At 36.2% G+C, this 15,715-nt stretch overlaps 1 protein-coding gene across 6 annotated transcripts in view; it reads right to left on the bottom strand.

Moving 5' to 3' along the window:
• The window catches only part of Fut9 (fucosyltransferase 9), a 174,126-nt gene that overhangs the window by 16,512 nt on the left and 141,899 nt on the right, over window positions 1-15,715 (bottom strand). For 3 of the 6 annotated variants that reach the window (XM_048810868.1, XM_048810626.1, XM_048810737.1), the window contains one exon: window positions 8,137-8,516. The exons of the other annotated variants lie outside the window; for them this stretch is intronic. The gene's annotated coding sequence lies outside the window, so the exon portion shown is untranslated. The remainder of the gene's footprint in view (window positions 1-8,136; window positions 8,517-15,715) is intronic. 6 annotated transcript variants of the gene reach the window in all.

Raw genomic sequence — 15,715 nt, 5'->3', positions numbered from 1 at the left:
CACTATCCTTTATTTATTTTTTTTTTCAATTCAGGGATTAACTTCTTTTAGTTTGATTTTTCATCTGATCTCTCCCCTTTCTACTCAGTCTCTAGTTCTTAATCGCTGTGTTTATTCGCTGTGGAAGCTCTGTTTTCCAGCTTCATCTGTAGCCAGAGCAATCCAGAGCTGACACAGAGATCAAATATAATGTAGTTCATGCTCCTTCCACCACAGAGAATGTACAGACAGGGCCAGGGGGTGCCTTTATGCCATTTTCCTGGAACATGTTTTTTTGGTGTCCCTTGAGGCCAGCAGTTTTTCATAACTTGGCATCAGCACCAGCATTTGCTGTGATTATTGTCAGGTTGTAGCCCATAGCAGCCAATGAAAATCAAACACACACACACACACACACACACACACACCCCTCATGTTATATTATTATTCCTTTATTTTAAAGGTGAAAATTCAGTTTCTCCAAATGACAAGTTAGAGCAATTAACATAGCTATTCTCCTTAACAACAACAACAACAACAAAATGATACCCCAAAGTGAAAACCTCAGAAACAAAGGGTTTTTTTTCTCACCTCTTTTCTTCTTCTTCCTTGATCACCTTTCTTCCCCTTCCTGTCCCCAAGGCAAGCCATAAAATTTCTCTTCCTCAAGGTGAAATAAGATCATGAACTTCTTTTCTTCAAAGCAAGCCATAAAGCTTAAAAATATTATTCCAATCTCTCCCTCTTTCTGTCTTGGATCTGGCCATAAAGAAGTTCTCGAAGCTACATTGTCTTATTCTAGATCACAAGTTCTGCATTTCAGGTGTCCTGCCCCATGCCAGAGAGAAGGGAACACTGCACACAGAGGCTAAGAAGAATCTGAACAGACAGGCCTTGCAGGGCTCACATTCAGTCTATTAGCATAGGATCATACCCTTTTTGTCCAATCAGATTTCTATATAGATATCCATATTTCATTTAACATAGGTATAAAAATGGATAATTTCTTTTAGATATTTGAGTATTCATTCTAAAGTTTCCTATGTCATGTAAAACTATGTCAAATAAATTTGTTTTTTCTTCTCTTGCTAAATTATAGGGGTGTTGTCAGGGACCCTTTATGATGGTCCAGAAAGGAATCCTTTTTTCTACCCCTATACTATCACTTGGGATCCAGTTAGAAATGCAAATTCTTCCACCCTCACCCAGCTGTATGGAAGTAAAAACTCTGGGGTAAGGCATAGTAATCTATTTTCAAGAGTTTATGAGCAGAACTAATTCACACTAAAGTAAGGCTAAAATTCAAAAACCCTGTAGGACTGTGATATTTCAAACCCTAGATCACATGTTACCCTTTTGTTTAAGGCCCTTCAATGAATCCCAAAGGCTTTTAAGATAAATTTTATAATGGCCTTATGTGGCAGAAACAGCCCTGGCCATAGGCTCCATGCCTCTGTCTCCAGTCTGTCTTCCTTCTTTTGCATCCCCTGCATTGCCTCCTTCCTTTTGCCTTCCCTGCATAGCCATGCTAGGCCCTCTCAAACCCAATCACCACACTCTTCCTTCTTCCTGCAAAGGCTTCCCTCTTCTTTCTACTGATTTGCTACTTTTGTACTACAGCTCTCAACTCTGCTGGCAGTTGCTTATGGAAAGATTCCTGATGACTTTCTCCCACTACACCAAATCGAAACTCCCAAGCATGTATCATAGTTTCATGTGTCATATTTGCACATTTGTCACAGTAGCAAGTTGAACTCTATTTGTATGAGTATTTGATTAATGTTGTCACCCCTGTTCAACCATAACTAGGCTCATAAGGCAGAGACCTGTTTTTTTTTTTTTACTCAGATTTCAGTCCGTAGTGCCTAAATCATACCTGGCATATTCTTTCTCTCAACATGTTTTGCAAGATACCAAAGAGCTAATAATTATTGAGCATTTGCAATGTTCATGGCATCAGCCTAAACTTTTATATAAATTTTATCATTTAATCTTCAGGAAAATATATTTCCTTTTGTTCACTTAACAAATAAGTATAAATCACTCTCTGTGTTCTAAGCATTTTACAAATGTGAATTCCTTTAAATCACATTGACAAGCAGATGGAATATACACTGCATTTACATCCATTTTGGCAAAGGAGGAAACCAATATGCATCTATTTGCCTAAGGTCATACAGTTAGTGTGGTCAATAAAGATTAGGACACTGGTGGCTTGATTCCTGAATGTGCTGTTTAAAAATACTTGAGACTTGAGATTGCAGCTTACAGTTGCAATGACTTACATAAATTATATGAATCAAAGTTTATTTTATGACATATATTACTCTGGAACCATTATTCTCAAGAAAAGATGATTTACCAACACTTGCCTCTGCTCTTATTCTGGAAACCAGTGACCAGAAACAGTGAGCCCAGAGTACTAGAAAATTTGCATAATTATCTTTCTGCCTGCAAGACAGTGTAGGCAGGTGAATTAGAGCAGGGTATTAGAACTTTGTTCTATTATTGGGTGTTTATAAAGCAATTTAACAAACGCCACGGATTAATGACACATGCAATCGCTGATAGAGGCCTCTGTGATGGTTGTATTCCCTGTAGCTGCATTCTCTTTAAGATGAATTTTTTATGTGCTGTTTTGTTGAGTCAGCTTTGAAGATTAACTGATCTCAAAGTGCCAGGTTGCCAAAAAACAATATGCATATAGAAAAGAAAGTGTTAAGGTAAAAAAAAATCTGTTATATCTCAGTATTCTGTGCATGACACTATTACCAAAAGCTGTGTCCTTGTCCCTGATGTCATTCCAATAATGAGGACATGACTTTGGGAAAAAGGAAAAAGAAGTTTTATTACTTTGTTAGCAAAGGAGAAACACAGGGGACTTCTGTCCCAGAGTCTGTGATTTTCACTTACAGGGGGAACAGAGGGCTTTTAAAGAGGTGATTCAAAGGCTTCATTACAGGTGAATTGTCAGGAGTCATAATTCACTTGTAGAGTTTAGAAATAGCCATTGCTTAGGTCTTCTGGTCCCATCCTTAAGTGTGAATTACTTGACTCTTGTGATATGTGTGCTCACCACAGATAACTTGGCCTGGGATGGAAACTTTTTTCCCCCCAAGATTAGAGAGGGAGAGAGGGAGAAGACAAAGGAAAAGCAAACCATGTCAGTTTTGAAGTAAGCTTCAGAGCAACAAGGGTTATAATCAAAGCATAAAGTGGCCTTATTACATTTCCCCATTGTCAATTTCTTCTTTCCATTTTTATGGAAAAATGGATGATGACATCTCAAAGCTGTTTCTGGCTGAAAATAGATGATGAAGGGTATCTTAGAATGGAAGGTTTTACCTGTTGTCATTTTTTTTTTTTTGGACCTTTGCCAGAAGTGACTCCAACCTTGATAGGGAACTGGAAGAAGGACACTTATGTATAACAAGTAATATCCGATTGTTGTTCATACTGTTCTAATATTTTTAAGCCACATGTTCCTCTCTTTACCAGGGTACCAGGAAAGGTTCTGAAAAATGCTATTTCTTTATGGGATGAATTTAAGCTTGGTTCTGGGAGGAGAGCAATTGTCAATACTTCATCTGATTGTAGGTGGGTTCTTTGGCATAATTTAGTCACCATCTTTTTTCGTTTTTGGTACTGGGGGATTGAATTCATGGGTGCTTGACCAGTAAGCAACATTCCCAGCCCTTTTTAAAAAAAAAATTAATTTGAGACAGGGTCTCACTAAGTTGCTCAGGGCCTCCCTAAATTGCTTAGGTCGACTTTGAACTTGCCATCCTCCTACCTCAGACTCCTGAGCTGCTGGGATTAGAGGTGTGCACCATCACTCCTGGAAGTCATCATCTTTTTTAAAGGTGTGATTAATGTTTTTCTTTTTTTTTTCCCTTGTAGATTGGGCTTTTCAGGATGTGTGTAACTTCCTTGGTCTATCTATTGTTTGTTCACTTCTGCCATGAAAGATAGTCCATTGTCACTTTGTATCAAGGAGAGGACCCTGTATCTTGGGATCAGAAGTCCACTTGTAAGAGGACTCTAAATATTTTTAAAGCCTTTTCTGTTCTGGTAGATAAACCTTGAATCACCTAGAAAAGGAGCCTACCAGGTCAAACTAATATCCGAAGTTTCCCATGGCATAGGGCATTTGAGTAAAATTTACTTGTTGGTCATCAAAAGGCTCTATTTTCACACAGGCTGTCTTTTTACAGTCTTTGGATTATTTGAGGTTTACCAGACACAGTTTTGAGTCACTTGCTGAATAGTCTGTTGGAGGTGTGACTTTCACAAATAGGGCTTGCTGAATGAAGATCGTCAAGGTATCCCTCCCACAGTGCATACTCTCAAGTAAATGCTTAACCAAAGGCCAGACCTGTCTTTTAGGCAGCAGTATAAGTCCATAGGAATTTTGTTTGTCCTTGGCAATTCTATCATGGAGTTAAAACCCCATTTTTTGGCCTATTTGTTGTTCTCCTCAGTATAAAAGTGTGTGTATTGGTATAATTTAGGCTAAGGTATTATCTCCCTGTCTTCCTTGCAGTCAGCTAGTAATTATCATTTACCATATGGTGAAGATGTTGTGACAAATAGACTATTGGTCACAGTATGTCTTCTTCCAGTTTATAAGAGAACTTTAAGAGCTGTATCTTGTTTTTTATTTTTTATTTTTTTCTGGCGGGGGGGTGGAGACTGGGGGTACGAATATAGGGGTGCCAAACCTCTGAAAAACATCCTCTTCCCTTTTAAGTTTTGTAAATTTTGAGATAGGGTCTTGCTAATTTGCTTAGGGCCTCACGAAATTTTTGAGGCTGGCTTTGAATTTGTGACCCTCTGCCTAAGCTTTGTATCTTGTTTTCCAACACGTAGTCTGAACACGTAGTCTGAACTTCTTTTACAAGTTAGACAGGACTAGGTCAGGGACTGTCACGAAGTTTTATTTTAATTTTTCAAAGGAAACCTGGCATTCTGAGGTACAAGTCAAGGTAGTGCCCCCCATTTAAAGCCTTATACAACAATTTAGCTGTTATTCCAAAATTAGGGACCCAAGTATGACAGAGTGTTGACATTCCAGGAACATATAGAACAGTTTTTTTTTTTATTGTTGTTTGTTTGTTTCTGGCTTTTTTAAGGCTCAAAATAGGCTGCTTTTGATGTGACATTCAACATCAGTTCCATTGGCTATTCTGGAATCCAAGATGTCAACTTGTTTACAAAATGGAGCCTTTTTAGTGGACACCATATATCTATGTGAGGTACCATGGTTTAGTGAAGCAGTAGTGTTTGAAAGGCAGTGTTCATAGTTGGGGCTGGCTATAAGCAGATCATCCACATGTTGTAAAAGGATTCCTTGATCCAGTTGCATCTCTCACAGGTCTTTTGTTAGACTTCATTAAACAGAGTAGGAGAGGTTTTAAGTCTCTGAGGTGGGTTAGTCCAGAAATACTCAGTAGTTACTTTGGTATCAGAGTAATGCCATTCAAAAGCAAATAGTCAATAGGATATATGTTTGGTACTAGGGCTGAATATCCTAAACAGTATTGTTTATAGCTCTTAAGTTTTATACATATTGGTTCTTATCATTGTAAGGTTTCTTATGGGCAGAATAGGCATATGGTAGGGTGTTTCGCAAAGCTGATTCAATCCATGTTTTAATTTTTTTTTTCCAGAAAAGAATGAGTCCCATCGATGTCTCTTTCTCAAAGGAGTATTGATTGTTTCTTCCTGGGGTGCATTACCTCTTCCTTAAACAAAGTCTTGATTGGGGTTACACTCATCATCCATTCCAGGGTTCCTTTGGCCCAAACAGCCTTATTGACTTCTTTGTGGCCCTTTTGCAGAACAGACTTAGTTTCATTTTCCTGAGTGGCAAGTGAAAGCTGGAACCATGGCCTATGGCACTTTTAAATGGAAGTTGTTGCTTCTGGGGTGAGAAGGTTATCTGAGTATTTAATGTATACAACAATTTTCAATTTGGCATATACAAAACTGTGTCTTAGTCTTTTTTCCTCAGGTTCTATTTAAGGTGCTAGAGCTAAGACTGCCTTGCCACTCTTATCATTATCACGGTATTGTCAAATTTAAGTCACTTTCCCACTATCAATTGTAATCTGAAATTCTTATGGGACTTTTTTTTAACTGTATGTATATTAATATTTCATGGATGGAGGTAATTTATATTCCTTTCTTTAGGCTTACTTGAGGATCCCTTTGCGGGGATCTGAGTTGCCTTTAGTTTCTCTTCCTTCCAAGCATAACATACCTTAAGGGCAATATCAACTAGCCATGAGGGGATTATATCAGTTTTTTCTCCCCTGTCCACTGAGGGCTTTTTTTTTTTAATGTCCGCAGCTCTATGTTCATAGAAGGTCACATCAAACATACGGAAATTTTTAGGAACCACTCTCTATAGAAACCAGCAGAAAAAAGGGGAACTCCAGGAGACCATATTTCAGCTCTCTGGGCAATAGGCAGGGATCCACCCAGATCTATTGGCTGGCATGCAAAAGAGCTCCGCAATTGGTTCAGGGTACACAAGGTCAGGGAGCAAGTAGAGGCAGGCTGCTTTGGTCTCAGGTTTACAATCAGGGCCTGAGGGACCTAGTTCCCAGTGCTGAGGCCAAACAGGTGGCTCTTTATCTCTACATGCTCCTGCTGTTTTTGGTGTATTTGCAGTACAGTCAGAGCAGTTCAGGGCCTTTAGTATTTGTAGCCAGACCTTAGCACCCTGAAGTTGTTCAGCTCTATTTTTATAGCTGCTACTTTTGCCAAAGCTCAAGAAGTTATAGTTTTTTTCTCTACTTTCATCGTCGACTTCTGAGACATAGTTTGTTTTCTCTGCATGTAGTTATTTATCCCGCTAATTTCCCTGTGAATTTAGTTTGGTGGGATACTGTTATAGCAAGAATTCTTGTGCCCTAGTGATTGTTGTCCCTTGGCCAAATGGGGTGTCTTGTCAGATTTTAAAGTGGAGGAGGCCATTCCTGGCCTCAGGCCCTACTCCAACAGTGTCAGTACCCATTTCCACATCCTTTTTTGCCAGCAGCCTCTAACCTCCCAGGGCAAAAAGGGATGGAAGATAGGGCAGAGGCCAGATCTAGTTTTCCTGGGATTTCTGCCCCCACCCCCAGCCTAGGGGGAAATGAAAGGAATTATCTGACTGCCTAGGGCTGAGCTGAGAAGCAGTGCTGGAATTCCTAGCACTGGATTGAAAGGATTTAAATGTGTGTGTGTGTGTGTGTTTAAACCTTTCTTTTGGTGTCCTGCTATCTGAGCACACATCAGACAATGCCCTTTTGTACTATCAACTTAGTTTCTAGCTGTTCAGACCCCTTTTCATGTAAATGAATAAATATACATATGGAGTTTTTTTTTTTTTTTCCACTTACTTTACCTCTGAGACCAACTCCAATTGCAAGATTGTATAACAATTCAGAAAATCATTTAAAGGCCAGATTGTGTTATGATAAAGCACCATCTTGTTTTTTTTAGACAGACTTATAGCCAAGCTCTTTCCCAAGAGATTACCAATAGAATCAATGAAACAAGATACATGTCTTAAAGGGCCAGTAACAGATAGAAACAAAAACAGAGACAGATAACCAAAGGGGATCCTGGAAACCAGAGCCAACAGATGAGAATCTTTAAAATAAACAGACCATTTCCATGCAATTTCCCTTCTCTCTGGAGACCCTCATTGTTATACAAAATTACATACAAGAGGAAGTGAGGGAAAGGGAAAAAAAACAAGGGAGAGAAATGACTTACAGTAGATGGGGTAGAGAGAGAAGATGGGAGGGGAAGGGAGGGGAGGGGGGATAGTACAGAATAGGAAAGGCAGCAGAATACAACAGACACTAGTATGGCAGTATGTAAAAATGTGGATGTGTAACCAATGTGATTCTGCAATCTGTATACGGGGCAAAAATGGGAGTTCATAACCCACTTGAATCAAATGTATGAAATATGATATGTCAAGAGCTTTGTAATATTTTGAACAACTAATAATAAAAAATAAACAGACCAAATAGGGGGAAAAATAACCTAATTTTTCTACTCCTAGTTAATGGTGACTCCTATACTAATGGTGTCACATATGTTGCCAGGAAGGGGAACCGGATGTGTAGAATCAAGGGTATGTACACTATGGAAGCTTACCAGATTGTCAAGGTGTCAGAAATTTACTGTGTTTAGTTTCCTTTTGTTTCAAATTAGACCAGTTGGAGGAGCAACCCCTGCTATATAAGACGAGAAGGCAGGAGTTCCCAGAAGCAAAAGGAGACTTTGGAGACAGCTGTTCTTCAGTTCCCCACTTCTCTCAGCTCCTTTGGTTTGGCCAGAGGCAATTTCACCTTGTCTCCAAATTCTTCAGCAGTTAGCTCTCAACAAACTCACCAGTCACCTTGAATCCTCAGCATGGAACGGACTACTCCGAATACCAGACTTGCCTAAAGATGGCTGGAGTGGGGGTTGCTCTTGGGCCTCACATTGTGTGCCAATTTGTTACCAAAATTTGGGTCCTTGTCTCTGATGTCAATCTAATAATGAAGACACAGTTTTGAGAAAAAAGGAAAAAAGTTTTATTGCTTTGTTAGTAAAGGAGAAACACAGGGGACTTCTGCACCAGAGTCTGTGATTATGACCATCACGGGGAACAAAGGGCTTTTAAAGAGGAGTCTCAAAGGCCACAATCCAAGTGTGCCTCTTCACAGGTCATGATTTACTTGTAGACTCTAGAGATAGTCTTCTGGTGCCATCCCAAAGTCTGCATTACTATATTTCTGTGGTGTGTGTGTGCACAAGGACGAATAACTCAGCCTAGGACAGGAAGAAGGTTTATCTTGCTCCCCCAATGTTAGGGAGAGGGAGAGACAGAAGGGAAAGGAAAAGCAAACCATATCAGTTTTAAAATGAATTGAAATGATGGAACAGCAAGAGTTAGGTTCAAAATTTAAAATGGGCTGCTGTTAGAATACCACCAAGTGAGTATTCTTAGAGGATTTACACGTAGTGACTTCAATCATTGCATAAAACAGAGTAAAGGATTCCTTCTTTATAAATTTTGACAATCTGAATTTCTTGTATTTCACTAGACTACTATATAAGTCATAAGATTTTAGTGAACATATTGTAATAGTTTGATCCTTCATTGGTATTGTCACAGAGACTTTCTGTTCTTCAAAGTACATTCCAGTTGTTTCAGTGAAAGATTGTGAGTTTCATATAAATCCCAAACCTGTTTGACAACCACAAGTACCTACTGACCCTATTAGCCCTCCATCACTGAGCTACCATGAATTTGAGAATTCACTTGACCCCGTGTCACTTCTCATGCCCACTGAATATTTGGGCCTAGACTTCTAAATCTAACTCTTCCATAAGCTCTCACCCTCTGTTTTCAGTGTTTTTGGGTTTATGTTGCTATTGGAAAACTGGATGTCTGAATCAAACTTTTCCACCAACAAAGCAGTTTTGAATTTGTTGAGACATTCACAGCTGCTCTCTTAGAAGATTTTATTTAATTTCTTGTCCTCTATCTGGTAACAATAAAAGTTGTAGTTGGGGGTAGTAAGATAGTAATCCCCAGGAAACCAACTGGCTTATTCTCCTTCACTCTTTCCTACACCCTTTTTCCTAACATGAAATTCTTGCCCTTTTAAGTTAATCTCATATGTCAACTTGTTTGGGCCATGGGGTACCTGATAGATGTTTAAACTGTTATTTCTGGATGTGTCTGTGAGGGTGCTTCTGACATAGATTAGTATTTTAATTGGTGGGTTGAGTAAAGCAGATGGCCCTCTCCAGCATGGTGGGCACCATCAAGTATGTTGAAGGCCTAAATAAAGCAATAATGTGGAGGAGGGCTTTCTTTGCTCTCTGCCCAACTGATTGAGACAGGAAGTGGATCTTCTGCTCTCTATGCTCCTGGTTCTCAGGCTTTCCAATCTGGAATGAAATGTTCACCATAGGTTCTCTACTTGTAGGCCTTCAAACTCTACAATCAGCATTCCTGGTTCTCTAGTTTGCAGATGGAAAATCTTCCAACTTGTTAGCTTCTATAATCATGTGAGCCAATGCCTCCTAATAAATCTTTCTATGTACATACCTTAAAATGAATATCTTCCTATATATAATTTTTTTTTCTGTATGTATTATATACATATCACAAATCTCTTTCTGTTTGGTTCTGTTTCTCTGGAGAACCATGAATAATATGCAGTTATAAAATAAACACCATCTTGTGTATCAAAGGATGATAACAAGATTGTAAGAAGAACACTGCGGAAGTAAAAGAGAGAACATCTACCTGTAAAGGTAAACACTGTATTGGATGGGGCATTGCCATGGCAACAGTTCCCAGATCAGACCAAATTTTGCAGGCTGATCATCTTTTGAACTCCTGTGAAACTAATTAGCAGCAGCTTTACTGGGATTAAATAAAAATATATCACTGTGGTTAATGAGTTCCTTAAACTCAAGTTAAATTTACAATAAAAGGACAAGCCAGTACAACTGAAATAGGAAGAATGAGCTATGAATAAGTCAAAAGCATAAGAGACAATAGGACAAACGTCGCTAAAGAGATCTTAAGAAAAATCTAAGTTCAATCAACCTGCAAGTGAAAAATGTGAAAATGAACTAATCAACATTATTAAAAAGATGATGATATCATTAGGAGAAAGGTGAAAAAGGGGAGCTCTTTAAAGAAACAAACAACAACAAAAATTTCATGGTGAGAAATGGTAGTCTTTGAGCTACAAATGCCTCAATCCTTGGTGGTGATGGCAGGGGTGTGATATTAGGACATTCTCTTGGCTCCATTGGCTTCTTTCTCAAGGGTCATCTAATTCTCTTGCTCTGATTTCATTCCTAATCAATGATTATTTGAATACTCAGTTTGCCAAGTAGTTAAATATCCAGAAGAAGTGCCATATTTTGTGAACACTATAGAGAAAATGGAAGGCACACAAAGAATCCGTCAAAAGAAAGCACTCTTCTTTCTTTGCACCACAGTGGAAAAGACTACTGTCTCTGTATCTAAGGCTGGTCTCCCTCATTAAGTTCTGGAATCTAAATGAATAAAATGATTTCATTCCATCAATTAGCCTTCATTTCCCCTATATGTTTAATTTCTGTATTTTTACTGGTTTGTTTCACAATTTAAATAAAGTCATAGTCTTCTTATGTTCTGTTAAAGAACATCACCCTCCCAAACACTGCTCCTGTTTTCTCTGTCTCCATAAACAGCCACTTGCCCACCCAGGACATCAATTGTAAATCATCATTTCTTCAACTCCTTTAACCATATATCTAGTCAATTACTACATTTATTCAATTGAAATGTGGTCATATGTATTAAATCTTGCTCCCCTTCTCCATCCTACTTAGCCTATATCGCTTATTTCTGATTATTGCAGTGAACTGCTGACTCTTATCTGGTGTTGGCCAGGTTTCTTTCCAATTTGTAGCAAGCACTATGAGTATTTTATTTCTCCCCTTTCATTCTCTCTTTGGGGAAAAAAAAAACTGAATAAGTAATTTGGGGGAAGAAGGAGTTAAAACAGCTATTCTAAGATTCCTCCTGTTTACCAAGCAAAAGTTCCTGGAGAGTAAGGGAGAGGAAAGTTTGTGACCTGGTGTAATGTTGTAAACCTGATAAACTTGACTTTGATTGAAGCCAACAGACAATAAAATTTGCTGGAAGAATTCTTTTCTAGGAAATAACGTTAAGGAAGAAGTTGTTGTAAACTAACCTAAACTTTAGTAAAATTAAGAGGCATGATTCTTTAGAGAATGTCCCATAAGCAATCCAACATCTTAGTAAAATACAGAGCTGTTGGATAACTTGCATACTCCCCACTATGTGAGTGACCCAGGGGGCTTCTACTATCTAGACCTGAGACTCTGTGTTCACTAGTACAATATTTCAGATCTCTGTCTGCCTCTTCACTAAACGCAGCCATAAACTATTCGATAATCTGATTTTTTATATTAACTCAATATTTATTATATATGTTTCTGAGAATACACAAATATAATTAAGTGCCAGCAGTCTATATTGCAACTCATATAAATAATCACAATATTTTTTTGTGTTTTTCTAGTCTTTATTGTGTAGATCTATTTTGTTATTTTAACTATCAACTATTTTCAATGTCCTGTTGTGTGTGAAATGTTTCAAAACAATAGTGAGAACCAATATATATAGATATTTTTTTCTTCTGAGTTTTTGCAATTTGTGTTTGAGTATTTTCTCAAAGTCATTTAAAAAAAAAAGCTTGATTTTTAATGACTGAAAAATCTTTAGCTGGATAAATATACTGCAACTAACTTAAACATTCATATATTGTTTGTTATATGGATTATTTTCAGTTCCTTAATATAAATATTGCCACATATTCAATTTGTACAAAAATATATGGCTACATTAAAAAATTTCCTCTTATGATTGATTTAGAGAAGAAATAAAACTACATGAAACATCATGAGTAATTTTAAGAAAATATGTCTTTACTGAAAGAGATAAAAACTCTTTTATCCTTTTAAAGTAGAAAAGATCTCCTTTATTAAAACCTAATATTGTCTTTTAAAATGTATGTGCCTCTTCTTTTTGCATTTGATAAAAAGTATATGATTTGTTAAATTTTGGTTTAATTCACTTTGATTTCTAATGAAATATGCTTATTTTTAGCTATTCATATTTATTTTTAATGGAATTGCTCATTTATCTATTTTCCAAATCAATTTTACTGTTAAATGTGCTAAGTCAAAGGAACATTTTATCAGTTATATTTATAAATGACAATACTTCTTCAATTTCCTTTTGTTTCAAAGTTTTGTGCAAATTGTTTTTTGATTTTTCTTTCATATTTTTGTGTACAAATGTTATTATATCTTATATAGTCAAATATGTCTTATTTCCCCTTTGATTCTCTTTGTATTTTTCCTCTTAAATCATCTCAAATAAAAATCAGTCAAACTGATATATTATTCTAACTTTTGTTTATGATTATTTTATATTAGACTTTTAATTCTGGGGAAATATTTTCATACTTAATATACAATAAGGAAAAGCTCAATATATTTTTCAATTACATAGTCAATTCTTCCCAATGGTATTGACAACATAACTTTCCTTCATGTGTTTTTTCTAAGGCTTTATTTCTCACTTTCATGTATGTGTCTAAATTTTTTCAAGTATGTGTATTCTATTCAATTCATTTCTCTGTTGATTGTAGTGTTATAGTATATTTTCCATTTTCATAATTATTTAATAATATATAACTTATTTATTCTTCCAGATAACTTTAGAAATACTCTTACAAAATGGCTTGAAATATATTTGTATTTTGAAGAAATATATCATTATATATATTTCAGTGATTTGTATAAAATGACACGCTGAAAGTAGTTCTTAGTGAACACATATGTAAGTCAATTAAAGTCATTCATATATCTGAGTAAAGGGTGGTGGTTATCTACATAGGAAATACTTATTTTTTTCTAAATCATTTCATCCTTCATTGTCTTTTTGGCTGCTACATACTGACTGTTTTACTTCCTTTAATATCCTGAGTATTTATGAAATAGAGCAAATTTATGGATTTTTTATATTTTATTGAACTGAATTATAGAATTCATTAATTTTAAGAATTTTGTGCTTATTTCTTTTGTCTCCAAGTTATATAAGCGTAGGCTTTGCAAATAACAATTTTATTTATAACTTTCAACAGGTAAAAAAAATTCTTTTGGCTTAGAACTTCTGGAATAAAGTTAAATAAATATGATGATTTATATATTCTTGAAAGTACTGTGTAATATTTGGCCCTTATATAAAATAGATAGTGTTCTTATGTTAAGACTACTGATTTTTCTTCCACTTTTAAATCAAGTAACAACTATATTTTTTTGATTTATTAAATTAAATGTCTTTTTTAATCTATTTAGAGTATCCTATAATTTTTCACTTTGGGTCTTTGATACAATATTATTTCAACAGATTTTTTTCCCTTATATTATGGGCATAACCCTAATTTTCTGTTCAACTTAGTGCTTATATTCACCCAAGTATTTTTGCATATATGCTCAGAATTGACTATGTTTTTCTGCTCTTGGGCACTCCTAAGTTTTTGTATTAGTGCAGTGATGCCTATATGATGTGTTAGAAATATTATAGGCATTCTAATGGTCCTAGCAAATTGTAAGTACAAAATAAATACTAATGTTGTTGTTAATATTTATTTTATGTATCAGGTAGAAATACTAAGAAGTTTTTGTAGCATGGGGATTATGAACTCAAGGCTCATTTACCTACTTATGTATGTAAATATGACTGATTATCTCCAGGTGCTGAAATAAAATTGTTTTTCTGAGTCTGGAAAGCAGAAGCAAATCATGAATGTCTTCTTGTGATGTCTGAGACATCCGCAGATCTTCAATGGCATCCCTTTGTCTTTCAAGCTATAATAGTAGGATTATATATGTAGCAGATTAAACAGATGACTGAACCTATCCCCTATGTCTTCATCTATAGCTCAAATAAAAGATTCTTTACTTTTAGTTATGTGAAATCAGTCTTAGATTGTATATTTTAAAAATGTAAACAGGAAAAGAACAAGAAATGGAAGGGAGATCAGTAAAGAAACCAGGGGGAAGGAAAAGAAGGAAAAGGGGAAAAACTGGGAAATATATTGGCCCAATTATATTGTTATATTTTTTGTGTATGTATAAATGTGTGACAACAAATTCTACCACTATGTACAACTACAATATACCAATAAAATATGAAAAATAAATAAATTTTAAAAATGTAAACTGGAAGACCACTGGTGTCTGGACCAGGTGGGGCACAGTGATGTAAACTTCTGTCACTGCGATACTCACTCTGGACACAGCAAGACTGGTTTCAAATCCTGGATCTAACTGGTTGTCTTTAAAACTTTTGGGCAATCTCTTCAACCTTTCTACATCCCAGCTGTTCCTCTACAAACAAGAATACCTACCTCTTATATTTGTACATGTAAAATTAATTGATACATATAAACTACCTGGGACAGTCCCTGGAACAGAGCAAGCCCTTAGTAAATATGAACTCTGATGGTTGTCACACATGCATGTGTATGTCTTAAATATATAGCTTTTCTTATTGAATATGAGATCACCACATGTAGCAGTAGCAATTAAAAAAAAAACATACTTCTTCTGAAAGAGAGATTTGCAAGAAATTTTACATGGGACTGCTTAGTCACTTAATCATCCAGCAGTAGGTCACTTCTCACAAAAAGAAAGTGGTATTTTGCAGCATGAATGTGTCACTACTTGTCATTGGCTGCAATGCAAAAGGCAATTTGCTTCATTTTAATTTGATTTTGTTCCATTTTTTAGAGTAATTACTGGACAATTATTTTGTCATAAGCTCTATGCTCAATAGGCAAATCTGGCTCCATGAGATTAAGAAACTAATTTTCTCTGATGTAGTTTGCCCCTCTTTGACCTTCAATTTCTGAAAACATATTTTTCAGGTGTTCTCTTTGAGAGTAAGTAATTTTTCACTCATTGTCATTTATTCATCATTCAGTTCTTATGCACTGAAATTCCATTTATTTCTTTCAGCCAGCAAACTAACTTACCTAAAGCCTTGCATTGCCTATAACCAGTGCTCATTAAATATGCTTTCAGGTTTGTGTGTCTGTGACATAATGCTATGAATCGACACTAAACTGAATAAAAGGAACTC

This window comes from Marmota marmota, unplaced genomic scaffold, assembly GCF_001458135.2.
Source record: "Marmota marmota marmota unplaced genomic scaffold, marMar, whole genome shotgun sequence".
NCBI classification, from domain to species: Eukaryota; Metazoa; Chordata; class Mammalia; order Rodentia; family Sciuridae; genus Marmota; species Marmota marmota.
The sequence above is the reverse complement of the archived record's forward strand: the minus strand, read 5'-3'. Positions and strand labels throughout refer to the sequence as shown.